This window comes from Pongo abelii, chromosome 9 (assembly GCF_028885655.2).
Source record: "Pongo abelii isolate AG06213 chromosome 9, NHGRI_mPonAbe1-v2.0_pri, whole genome shotgun sequence".
Lineage (NCBI taxonomy): Eukaryota > Metazoa > Chordata > Mammalia > Primates > Hominidae > Pongo > Pongo abelii.
In genome coordinates, this window is record NC_071994.2 from 90,776,824 (window position 1) to 90,790,754 (window position 13,931).

General features: G+C 36.8%; 1 protein-coding gene and 1 long non-coding RNA gene across 6 annotated transcripts in view; one reads left to right on the forward strand and one right to left on the reverse strand.

The window, feature by feature from the left end:
- GRM5 (glutamate metabotropic receptor 5) overlaps positions 1-13,931 on the reverse strand; it is a 664,926-nt gene that overhangs the window by 132,990 nt on the left and 518,005 nt on the right. The gene's annotated exons all lie outside the window — the stretch shown is intronic.
- The window catches only part of LOC129048727 (uncharacterized), a 182,068-nt gene that overhangs the window by 123,449 nt on the left and 44,688 nt on the right, over positions 1-13,931 (forward strand). Inside the window, exon 8 of the long non-coding RNA XR_008511306.2 lies at positions 2,874-2,977. This is a non-coding gene — a long non-coding RNA (uncharacterized LOC129048727). The remainder of the gene's footprint in view (positions 1-2,873; positions 2,978-13,931) is intronic.

Sequence of the window (13,931 nt, forward strand, 5' to 3'; positions counted from 1 at the left end):
TGTAGTGTCTTCTCTCCTTGTTTTAATCTTCCTAATCCATTTCTGTCTGTGAACATGGCAGGCAAATTCTGAGACCCCCTCCAGAGGTAGAGGGTTTTGGGAATTAGAATGCCTTCTTTATTGATCACGGACAAATAGAAAACCTCTTCATGATGGACTCTTCTACTCCAGCTCCACTTCCCTATTTCCTCAGGCTATTCTCTCTACTTGGCCACTTACTCATACCACACACACTTACCCACAGGATACCCATGCTGTCTCCTCCAATTGCCCTTGGATACTCTGACCTGAACTGATTTCTCCTGTCCACAGACTTCCATGACTTACTCTTTGAGTCACACACTCCAGTGATGCTTGATAATCAGACAATCTGTTTACAGCTCCATGGCAGTCAATGTTATCTGTTACAAAAAAGGCCAGTTCAAGTCCTGTCTTTGTCTAAGTCCTCTAGTGGCTTCATGTCTCAATTGAGTAAAAGCCAAAGTCAGCACAGTGGCCCACACAGCTTTCCAAGATCTCCCCTTCTGTGACCTCTTTGACATCATCTTCTACTTGTTTCCCCAACTTACTTTGCTCTAGCCACTTTGGTCTCCCATCTGTTTCCTTACCTATGACAGTTCCCACACCTCTCTAGGCTTTATTCCTGTGATTTCCTTCTCTTGAAATCATCTTCTTCCTTAATGACTTGGGTCACTCCTTCCTCACTTTCTGGGCTTTATACAAAGTTTCTTTCTTAGGTAAGGTTCACCATCCCCAACACTCTAAATCCTATCTCCCTGCTTTATTTTTCTTCTAGCAATTATCACCATCTAATATAATATATATTTCACTTATCTATTTTGTTTTACTCTGTCTCCCCTAACAGGAATGTATGTTCCACGAAGGCAAGAATTTTTGTCTGTTTTGTTTACTTCTGTAACTCCAGTATCTAAAATGCCTACTGATACATAGTAGTTATTCAATAAGTATTTGCTGAAGGGATAAATGACTCTTCTAGTTTTAATCTTTTAGTATATCTTTTATTCTTTAGCAGAATCTAGAGACCCTGAAGTTAAGTACTAGATCATATATTTTCCTTGTATTCCACTCCAGGGTTGCCCAATGTTGCAAAGGGCTTAATAATAATTTACTAATGTAATACACACACACACACACACACACACACACATTGTGATAGAGTTTCATTCTTGTTGCCCAGGCTGGAGGGCAATGGCGCGATCTTGGCTCACTGCAACCTCTGCCTCGCGGGTTCAAGCCATTTTCCTGCCTCAGTCTCCCAAATATCTGGGATTGCAGGCATGTGCCATCACGACTGGCTAATTTTGTATTTTTAGTAGAGACAGGGTTTCTCCATGTTGGTCAGGCTGGTCTCGAACTCCCGACCTTAGGTGATTTGCCCACCTCGGCCTCCCAAAGTGCTGGGATTACAGGCATGAGCCACTGCACCCGGCCATTTATTATATTTTATAAGTCAAGATCTTTCACATCATTTCTCAGTGACCATATCTTTGATAGAAGGCTCTCCTGTCTTCAGTACCACATCACAGCTGTGGGGACAGCATTTTCTTTATTTAGTAGCCATCTGGACTAGGTGTCAGTTCTCTGTAATTTTTAAAGTTTGTCACACTGGCAATTACTGAAATGTCAAAACACTAGGCCAACCATGAGGGCTGTGGCAAAAACCTTCCCACATAGTTGTCATGGTGATGTGGGTAAACTCATATATAGCATCTGACACTCAGCCATAAAATTGAAATTAAAGTTAGATTTAATAATATCTTAGAGAATGGCACCTGTTATAAAACAGGTATACTGCACTAAAACACCTACATGCATATGAAGAATAAGGTTATGAACAGGCAGAGGAAACATCTGTTTTTTTTTAATATTAAATGTTATATTCTAGTAATATGCTATAAATCATCATTCCTAGCCTAGATATTATTGACATATATATTTACTAATATCACACATTGTATTTCTTTTCCACAATAACTTAAATGCAAATATTTTCTAAAGCACAATCGATCGTAAGTGTAAAGTTTTAATATAACATTTCTTGAGATCCTTTTATAGGATCTTTACCTATATCATGCCATTTTATCTCCATAATGACTCTAAAATATAATTACTGTCTGAATTGTATAAATGAAGAAGGCAAGGCTAAGTAACTGTCCCCCGGTTACAGAGTGAGTGAATGGTGGAGCTGAATTTAACATAGGTGATCACTCCAAAGCTCTCACTCCTGTTCATTTCACAGCATGGCTTACCTGAGCCATCTGAGAGACTGGGAGAGAATGAATCACTGAGCAGCTCAAAAGGGATAGATAAGCTTAGAGATTAAAAGCAGGAGGAGAAAAACATCCTTTTGTAAAGTAAATTTCCATTTGGTTACAGACATCAAAATCACAAAAGATATGAGAGATAAGGGACTTGGTTATTTGCTAGAATTCTTTGAAGCCTGAGAAATAAGTCTGGCAGAGGATTATTTTATGTTTTATATATATATATATATATATATATATATATATATATATATATATATATATAAAAGGACAAATAGATATTTGTCCTTATACATTTCTGAACAGCTTTATTAAAGTACTATTGACATAAAATAAACTGCACATATTGAAACTGAACACTTTGATAAGTTTTCACACATGTATACTCTCATGAAACCACACAAAAATCAAGATACTTAACATATCCATCACCTCCATGAAGTTCCTCCTGCACCTTTGTAATCCATCACTCCCTGTTCCCATCCCCAGGCAACCATTGATTTGCTTTCTGTCACTCTAGATTACTTTGCATTTTCTAAAGTTTCATAGAGATTGAATTACACAGTATGTACTTTTTTTTTTTGACAGGATCTAACTCCTTCATCCTGGCTGGAGTGCAGTGGTGCAATCCTAGCTCACTGCAGGCTTAAGCAATCCTCCTGCCTCAGACCCCCAAGCAGCTAGGACTACAGGTAGGAGCCGTCACACCTGGCCAATGCTTCTATTTTTTGTAGAGATGGGGTCTCCCTATGTTACCCAGGTTGATCTCGAGCTCCTGGCCTCAAGTGATCCTCCTGCCTTGGCTTTTCTGGCTACTTAGACTCATAATTATTTTGATTTTTGCTGTGTTGTTGAGTGTATTAATTGGTCATTCGTTTATGTAGATGAGTAATATTCCATTACATGAATATATCACAGTTTGTGTATTCTTACACCTGTTGGTGAATATTTAGGTTTTTTGGAGTTTGAGCTATTACAAATAACATCATTTTGAACATTATTCCTTAAATATTTAGGAGTAGAATGGCTGCACCAAATGGTGGGTATATGTTTAACTTTTTAAGAAACTATCAAACTATTTTCCAAAATGGTTACAGCATTTTATATTCTCACCAGCAGTATACGAGAATATTTGTTCCTCAACATTCTTCCCAACACTTGATATGACCAGGCTTTATAATTTTATCCATACTAATAAGCGCACAGTGGTATCTTATTGTGATATAAATTTTTGTTTTCCTAATGATTAATCATATTGAGCATCTTCTCCTGTACTTATCTGCAATCCTTATATCTTCTTTGATGGAATGACTGTTCATCAATATTTTGAACAAGCATGTTTTGAATAGTCATTTTATCAAAGAAGATGTATGGGTGGCAGATAGGTATAGGAGATGCTCAGTATCAGTAATCATTAGGAAAGTGAACATTTATACCACAATAAGATACCACTATACACTTATTGGGTCATATATCCTATAAACACATAAACCACAAAAATTAAAAATGACTAAAAGAAATGGCTTTTCATTTTGCTTATTTTAAAAACTGCATTGTTATTGTTTTTTAAGAATTTCACATCTATCCCGAATATAGGTAAATTATATACAGATTCTTCCAATCTGTGGCTTTTCTTTTCCATTCTCATTACAGAGCAAGTGTTTTTAATTTTGACGAAGTCCAACACAGTCATTTTTTCTTCTACTGATTGTGTTTTGCTGTCATATATAGGAAACCTTTTCTAACATAAGGTCATGAATGGTTTTTCATGTTTTCTTATAGATATTTCATAGTTTTAGGTTTCACATTTATATCCATAATTTTCATTTTTTGAGATGGATTCTTCCTCTGTAACTCAGGGAGGAGTGCAGTGGTGCAATCATAGCTTACTACAGTGCTGAACTCCTGGGTTCAAGCAATCCTTCTGCCTTGGCCTCCCAAGTAGCTGGGACTATAGGCAGGCACTACTATGCCTGATTACCTGACTATTTTTTTTTTTATTATTTTTTGTAAAGAGGCAGGGGGTAGTTTCACTTTGTTGCTTAGACTGGTCTTGAACTCCTGGCCTATAATGATTCTCTTGACTTGGCCTTCCAAAGTGCTGAGATTATAAACACGAGCCACCGTAACTAGCTAAAATTAATTTTTAGTTAATTTTTATATACATTCATACATCACTTAATGACAAGGATATGTTCTGAGAAAGGTGCTGCTAAGCAATTTCGTCACTGTTTGAACATCTTAGAGGGTGGTTATGAACAACCTACTAAACACATAAGCTATATGATATAGCTGGTTTCTCCTAAGCTGCAAACCTGTACAGCATGTTACTGTACTAAATACTGTGGGCAATTATACAAAGGTATAAGTATTTGTATCTCTAAATATAGACAAAGTACAGTAGAAGTATGACATAAAAGGTTTTAAAATGGTATACTTCTATAGGATATTTACCATGAATAGAGCTTGCAGGACTGGAAGTTGTTCTGGGCAAGTCAGTGAGCGAGTGGTGAGGGAATGTGATAGCCTAGGACATTACTGTATGCCACTATGACTTTATAAACAATACACACTTAGGCTACACTAAATTTATAAAAAATATTATTTTTCTTTCTTCAAATTAACCGTAGTTTACTGTAACATTTACTTTATAAACTTTTAATTTATTTTTAACTATTCAACTCTTCTGTAATAACACGTAGCTTAAAACACAAGCACATTGTATAGCTGCACAAAATATTTTCTTCTTTATATTCTTATTCCATAATCTTTTCCTATTTTTTATTTTTTTAATGTTTTCATTAAAAACTAAGATACCTACACACATTAGCCTAGGCGTGCACAGGGTCAGGATCATCAATATCACTGTCTCCCACCTCCGCATCTCATCCTACCGGAAGGTCTTCAGGGGCAATAACACATGGAGCTGTTATCTCCTACGATAACAATACTTTCTGGAACACCTCCTGAAGGACTTGCCTAAGGATGTTTTACAGTTAACTTTTTATTTCTTATAAGTAGAAAGAGTACACTCCCAAGTAATGATAAAAATATATAATAGTAAATACATAAACATGTTATTATTTTCAAAATTATGTTGTATACATAATTGTATGTGCCATACTTTCATGCAACTGGCAGTGCACTGGGTTTATTTACATCAGCATCACCACACATATGAGTAATGTGTTGCACCATGACATTACTAGGCAACAATAATTTTTCAGTGCCATTATAATGTTATGAGACCATTGTTGTATATGTGGACCATCATTTACTGAATCGTTATGTAGCACATGACTCTACGTTGCAAGGTATAGACTGAATTTCGGTGGGGAGGAAGGGCATGTGGATATACAAATTTTTCGGTAGCGTTTGTTAAAAAGCTTATCCTTTGGCATTTAGATTATTTCCACCACTTGGCTATTGCAACTAATGCTGTGATGAGCATTGGGTACAGATACCTCTTTGATATACTGGTTTCATTTCCTTTGGATATATATCCAGAAATAGGATTGCTGTATCATAAGGTAGTTTTATTTTTAATATTTTTAGGAACCTCCATCCTTTTTTCCATAATGGTTGTAACAATTTACATTTCTACCAACAGTATACAGGGTTCCCTTTTCTCTACATCCTTGCCAACACGTCATCTCTTTCATCTTTTTGACAGTAGCCATTCTAACAGGTGTGAGATGATATCTGATTGTGGTTTTGATTTACATTTCTCTAATGGTTAGCAGTGTTAAGCACTTTTCATATATCTGTTGGACATTTGTATATCTTCTTTTGAGAAATGTGTATTCAAATCCTTAGTCCAGGTTTTAGATATGTTATTATTTGTGTTTATGTGTGTATGTTTTAATTTTGCTATTGAGTTGTTTGCACTTCATTTATGTTTTGAATTTTATCAGATATAGGGTTGCAAATATTTTCTTCCATTCCTTAGGTTGTCTTTTCACTCTGTTGATTGTTTCTTTTGCTGTGCAGGAGCTTTCTAGTTTGATTAAATTCCTTGTCTATTTTTGTTTTCATTGCTATGCATTTGGGATTATACCCCCAAAAAATCATCGTCCAGGCCACTATCAGGAAGATTTTCCCATATGTTTTCTTCCAGTAGTTTTATATTTCTAGGTCTTATGTTTAAGCCTTTAATTCTCATCTATGGTGTGAAATAAGGGTCCAATTTTATTTTTCCACATGTGGATATCCAGTAAATGATATTAATGTATTAAAATTTTAGTTTCTAATTGTTTACTGCTATTATATAGAAATACAATTCATTTTTGTATAATTCATATCTTCTATTACAAAAATGTAATAAACTCACTAGGACTTAGTTGGTAAACACCATTGCTTTTCTAGAAAGACAATTATGCCATCTATTAATAGAGTTTTACTCCATTCTTTTATTTTATTATTATTATACTTTAAGTTTTAGGGTACACGTGCACAATGTGCAGGTTTGTTACATATGTATACATGTGCCATGTTGGTGTGCTGCACCCATTAACTCATCATTTAGCATTAGGTATATCTCCTAATGCTATCCCTCCCCCCTCCCCCCACCCCACAACAGTCCCCGGAGTGTGATGTTCCCCTTCCTGTGTCCAAGTGTTCTCATTGTTCAGTTCCCACCTATGAGTGAGAACATGCGGTGTTTGGTTTTTTGTCCTTGCGATAGTTTGCTGAGAATGATGGTTTCCAGTTTTGTCCATGTCCCTGCAAAGGACATGAACTCTTCATTTTTTATGGCTGCAGAGTATTCCATGGTGTATATGTGCCACATTTTCTTAATCCAGTCTATAGTTGTTGGACATTTGGGTTGGTTCCAATTCTTTGCTATTGTGAATAGTGCCACAATAAACATACGTGTGCATGTGTCTTTATAGCAGCATGATTTATAATCCTTTGGGTATACACCCAGTAATGGGATGGCTGGGTCAAATGGTATTTCTAGTTCTAGATCCCTGAGGAATCGCCACACTGACTTCCACAATGGTTGAACTAGTTTACAGTCCCACCAACAGTGTAAAAGTGTTCCTATTTCACCACATCCTCTCCAGCACCTGTTATTTCCTAATTTTTTAATGATTGCCATTCTAACTGGTGTGAGATGGTATCTCATTGTGGTTTTGATTTGCATTTCTCTGATGGCCAGTGATGATGAGCATTTTTTCATGTGTCTTTTGGCTGCATAAATGTCTTCTTTTGAGAAGTGTCTATTCATATCCTTTGACCACTTTTTGATGGGGTTGTGTGTTTTTTTCTTGTAAATTTGTTTGAGTTCATTGTAGATTCTGGATATTAGCCTTTTGACGGATGAGTAGGTTGCGAAAATTTTCTCCCATTTTGTAGGTTGCCTGTTCACAATGGTAGTTTCTTTTGCTGTGCAGAAGCTCTTTAGTTTAATTAGATCCCATTTGTCAATTTTGGCTTTTGTTGCCATTGCTTTTGCTGTTTTAGACATGAAGTACTTGCCCATGCCTATGTCCTGAATGGTATTGCCTAGGTTTTCTTCTAGGGTTTTTATGGTTTTAGGTCTAACATGTAAGTCTTTAATCCATCTTGAATTAATTTTTGTATACGGTGTAAGGAAGAGATCCAGTTTCAGCTTTCTACATATGGCTAGCCAGTTTTCCCAGCACCATTTATTAAATAGGGAATCCTTTCCCCATTGCTTGTTTTTCTCAGGTTTGTCAAAGATCAGATGGTTGTAGATACGCGGCGTTATTTCTGAGGGCTCTGTTCTGTTCCATTGATCTATATCTCTGTTTTGGTACCAGTACCATGCTGTTTTGGTTACTGTAGCCTTGTAGTATAGTTTGAAGTCAGGTAGCGTGATGCCTCCAGCTTTGTTCTTTTGGCTTAGGATTGACTTGGCAATGCGGGCTCTTTTTTGGTTCCATATGAACTTTAAAGTAGTTTTTTCCAATTCTGTGAAGAAAGTCGTTGGTAGCTTGATGGGGATGGCATTGAATCTATAAATTACCTTGGGCAGTCTGGCCATTTTCACGTTATTGATTCTTCCTACCCATGAGCATGGAATGTTCTTCCATTTGTTTGTATCCTCTTTTATTTCCTTGAGCAGTGGTTTGTAGTTCTCCTTGAAGAGGTCCTTCACATCCCTTGTAAGTTGGATTCCTAGGTATTTTATTCTCTTTGAAGCAATTGTAAATGGGAGTTCACTCATGATTTGGCTCTCTGTTTGTCTTTTATTGGTGTATAAGAATGCTTGTGATTTTTGTACATTGATTTTGTATCCTGAGACTTTGCTGAAGTTGCTTATCAGCTTAAGGAGATTTTGGGCTGAGACAATGGGATTTTCTAGATATACAATCATGTCATCTGCAAACAGGACAAGTTGCCTTCCTCTTTTCCTAATTGAATGCCCTTTTTTTCCTTCTCCTGCCTAATTGCCCTGGCCAGAACTTCCAACACTATGTTGAATAGGAGTGGTGAGAGAGGGCATTCCTGTCTTGTGCCAGTTTTTGAAGAGAATGCTTCCAGTTTTTGCCCATTCAGTATGATATTGGCTGTGGGTTTGTCATAGATAGCTCTTATTATTTTGAGATATGTCCCATCAATACGTAATTTATTGAGAGTTCTTAACATGAAGGGTTGTTGAATTTCGTCAAAGGCCTTAGACTCCCACATAAGAATAATGGGGGACTTTAACACCCCGCTGTCAACATTAGACAGATCAACGAGACAGAAAGTTAACAAGGATACCCAGGAATTGAACTCAGCTCTGCACCATGTGAACCTAATAGACACCTACAGAATTCTCCACCCCAAATCAACAGAATATACATATTTTTTCAGCACCACACCACACCTATTCCAAAATTGACCACATAGTTGGAAGTAAAGCACTCCTCAGCAAATGTAAAAGAACAGAAATTATCAAAAACTGTCTCTCAGACCACAGTGCAATCAAACTAGAACTCAGGACTAAGAAACTCACTGAAAACTGCTGAACTACATGGAAACTGAACAACCTGCTCCTGAATGACTACTGGGCACATAACGAAATGAAGGCAGAAATAAAGATGTTCTTTGAAACCAACAAGAACGAAGACACAACATACCAGAATCTCTGGGACACATTCAAAACAGTGTGTAGGGGGAAATTTATAGCACTAAATGCCCAAAAGAGAAAGCAGGAAAGATCCAAAATTGACACCCTAACGTCACAATTAAAAGAACTAGAAAAGCAAGAGCAAACACATTCAAAAGCTAGCAGAAGGTAAGAAATAACTAAAATCAGAGCAGAACTGAAGGAAATAGAGACACAAAAAACCCTTCAAAAAATTAATGAATCCAGGAGCTGGTTTTTTGAAAAGATCAACAAAATCGATAGACTGCTAGCGAGACTAATAAAGAAGAAAAGAGAGAAGAATCAAACAGACACAATAAAAAATGATAAAGGGGATATCACCACCGATCCCACAGAAATACAAACTACCATCAGAGAATATTACAAACACCTCTATGCAAATAAACTAGAAAATCTAGAAGAAATGGATAAATTCCTTGACACGACACATACACCCTCCCAAGACTAAACCAGGAAGAAGTTGAATCTCTGAATAGACCAATAACAGGCTCTGAAATTGTGGCAATAATCAATAGCTTACCAACTAAAAAAAGTCCAGAACCAGATGGATTCATAGCCGAATTCTACCAGAGGTACAAGAAGGAGCTGGTACCATTCCTTCTGAAACTATTCCAATCAATAGAAAAAGAGGGAATCCTCCCTAACTCATTTTATGAGGCCAGCATCATCCTGATAACAAAGCTGGGCAGAGAAACAACCAAAAAAGAGAATTTTAGACCAATATCCTTGATGAACATTGATGCAAAAATCCTCAACAAAATACTGGCAAACCGAATCCAGCAGCACATCCAAAAGCTTATCCACCATGATCAAGTGGGCTTCATCCCTGGGATGCAAGGCTGGTTCAACATACACAAATCAATAAATGTAATCCAGCATATAAACAGAACCAAAGACAAATACTCCATTCTTTAAAATCTGGACATCACTTATTTTTTTCTTGACTTATTTCACTGACTAGAACCTATAGAGTTGAAAGCCAACCTCCTTGCCTGACCATAGGGAAAAATATTTTTAGTAGATTGAAAAAGTTTCTGCCAGGCACAGTGGCTCATGCTTGTAATCCCAGCACTTTAGAAGGCCAAGGTGGGTGGATCACTTGAGGTTAGAAGTTCGAGACCAGCCTGGCCAACATGGTGAAACACTGCCTCTACTAGAAATACAAAAATTATCTGGGCGTGGTGGTATGCTCCTGTAATCCCAGATACTCAGGAGGCTGAGGCAGGATAATTGATTGAACCTGAGAGGCTTGAATACAGGAGGTGAGGTTGCAGAGAGCTGAGATTGTGCCACTGCACTACAGCCTGGGTGACAGAGAGAGACTCTGTCTCAAAAAAAAAAAAAAGAGTTTCTGTCTATTTTTAGTTTGCGAGTCATTTCATCAACAATTATTATAATAGGTTTTCTCATTAAAAAATGTTATATGTTAATACAATTTCATGGATCAATTTTTGAATATTAAGCCAACCTTACATTTCAAGATAAACACCACTTGGTCATAATGTGTTATACTTTTTAAATGTATTATTAGATTTGATTTAAAAAATTTTGTTTAATATATTTACATCAATGTTCATGAGGTCTATATGAGGTATATTGGGGTATAGTTGTTTTGTTTGTTTGTTTGTTTTGTTTTCCATGAGATATTTTCGTCTGGTTTTGGTATCAGTAATTCTGTCTTCGTTGATTGAATTAGGAAGTTTTTCTACTTCTTTACTTTTCTGGTAGAGTTTACATAGAATTGATATCTGTTCTTCCTTAAATGTTTGGCAGCAGTTCACCAGTGAAACCAATCTGGGCCTGGAGTTTTCTTTGTGGGAACATTTTTAACTATAAATTCAGTTTAACAAATATAGGACCATTCATATTTTCTCTTTATCCTCCAGTGAAGGCTGGTAGAATGTTAATTTCAATGAATTTTTTTCATTTTAGCTAAATTAAGTCATAAAGTTGCTCATAGTATTTATTTTTTTCATATCTATAAAACCTGTAGTGATGTTGCCTCACCCATTCCTGATATTAGTAATTTGTATTGTTTCTCTTTTCTCTTTTTCTGATCAATTTGGTTTTTCAATTTTATTGATCATTTAAAAGAAACAGACTTTAGTTTTATTGAATTTTCTCTGTTGTGTTTCTGTCTTCTGTCTCACTGATTTTCACTCTGATCTATTATTTCCTTTTTCTACTTACTTTGTGGTTAATTTGCTTTTCTTTTACAAATTTCTTGAGGTGGAAGCTGTGGCCATTGGTTTGTGTCTTTTTTTCCTAATATTTAATGCTAGAATATGTCCTTAAAATATTGTTTGAGGTATCTGAACTACATGTTTTTTCCAGTCTGACTCCGTTACCATATGATTGCTGGGAACAGTGTTCTGTTTTAAGTGGTTCTGTCCTGGGTCATGCGTGTTTAATGAATACTCAGCTGAATGCTCAGGAGGGAGCCTCTACACATCTCCAGCATTCTCTCTTCACGCAGTTCTTTCCTCTCTGAGTCTGTGCTCTACAAACTCTAGCTTCGTTGATCTCTCTGAACTCAATTCCATTTTCTCACCTTAGAAGGGTCACATCTTTTATTTCTCGTATCTTGAGAATAATTGTCTTCATTGTTTGAGGTCCAGTGTCTTGCAAACTTGTTTTCTGAATTTTGTCTGGTTTTGCTGCTGTAGTTATTTCAAGCAGGAGAGTAAATTCCATTTTTATTACTTCATCTTCAAAAGAAGCAGCCATTTTCCCATACATCATCATATTTAAGCCTCATGATAATCTTGCAAGTTCATTTTTTTTTTTTTTTTTTTGAGATGGAGTCTCCCACTGTTACCCGGGCTGGAGTGCAGTGGCACAATCTCTCCTCACTGCAAGCTCCACCTCCCAGGTTCAGGCCATTCTCCTGCCTTAGCCTCCAGAGTGGCTGCGACTACAGGTGCCTGCCACCACGCCCAGCTAATTTTTTGTATTTTTCAACAAGCTTATCAGGTTTCAATTTGGTGAATTTTAAGTATCTTTAACATACCTTGGGTTCAAATTCTAGTGCCTTAGGAGTTTGTAGAAAATTGGTCTTTCTAAATTAAGGGCTTTCTTCTGGGATCTCATTGAGTACTTTTTGATGGTGGATATTCATCATTGAAAACTGCCTGCACTAAACACTTACTTGGGTGGATAATTACAATCATTTCTTAAACTCTGGAATTGAAATAAGAAATGTGTAAAATTATTTCTCTCAAAACTTTCATAGCTGGGGCTTTGATATGGCTTTATGTTCTATTTCCTTAATGCTGACTCCAACATGGACAACCTTTCATTTCTTTGGCCATGAAACATATCAAAATAGAAATAATTCAAGAATGGGTATTAAGACAATAGTGTCAAATGAAATTCTAATTAATTTTGTCTGATATGAAGACACAAATGGGCTTCTGATCAGGATATTTTACTACATGCACTAGTATCATGTGATCAAAATTTTTCTTCAATGTCTGTTATTATTGTTCTAGTATAGTCTTTCCTAAAGTGTGATGCTAATCAGTGTTAAATAATAATGTGAGTTCAGAGTTCTGAGAGTAAAAACTTGAACTGTACTTTTTCTATTTTCTCACTCAACAACAATCATCACAGAAGACTTCTGTGACCACATATGTGGGATTTTCTCCATGAATAAGCAAGCAATCAGTTCTGCAGCAAACATCAGCTGAGTGTCCTCCAATTAAATTCTGATACTATCTACTTGGAGATGGCATCAGATCCCACAGGTTAATGGAGTCCTCACAAGACCACCTCCCTCTTCCCACCAGTAATAAGTCTGGGCCTCCAGAAATTATGACCAACCGGCTTGAAGGTAACATTCACATGACCTCTCATTGGGTTCAGTTGATTTGCTAGAGTGGCTCACAAAACTCATAGAAACTTACATTTACCAGTTTATTATAAAAGATATTACAAAGATACACATGAAGAGATGTATACAGTGAGGTATGGGGGGAGGGGTGTGGAGCTTCCACGCTCTCCCTGGGTGCATCATCCTCAGGAACCTCCATTAGTTCAGCTATTGGGAGTCTATCTGAACCCTCTCTCTTTGTAATTTATAGAGATGCCATTAATTAGACATGACTGACAATACTGTAAAAATATGATTGGACAAAAGTTGTAGATTCTTCTTGGCTTCTGTGTTGGGGGGTTCTTGCATTGCTATAAAGAAATACTTGAGACTGGGAACTTAATAAGAAAAGAAGTTTAATTGGCTCACAGTTCTGCAGGCTGTACAGGAAGTATAGTACAAACATGTGCTTCTGGGAAGGCCTCAGAAAACTTTTACTCATGGTGGAAGGTGAAGCAGGATCACACACATCACATGCCAGAGCAGGAGCAAGAGAGAGAGTGGAGGCTGGGACAAGTGCCACACTTTACAACAGCTAGATTCTGTGAGAACTCACTCACTGTCATGAGAACAGCACAAAGGGGATGGTGCTAAACCATTCATTAGAAAACTTCCACCATGATCTGATCACCTACCACCAGGCCCCACCTCCAAC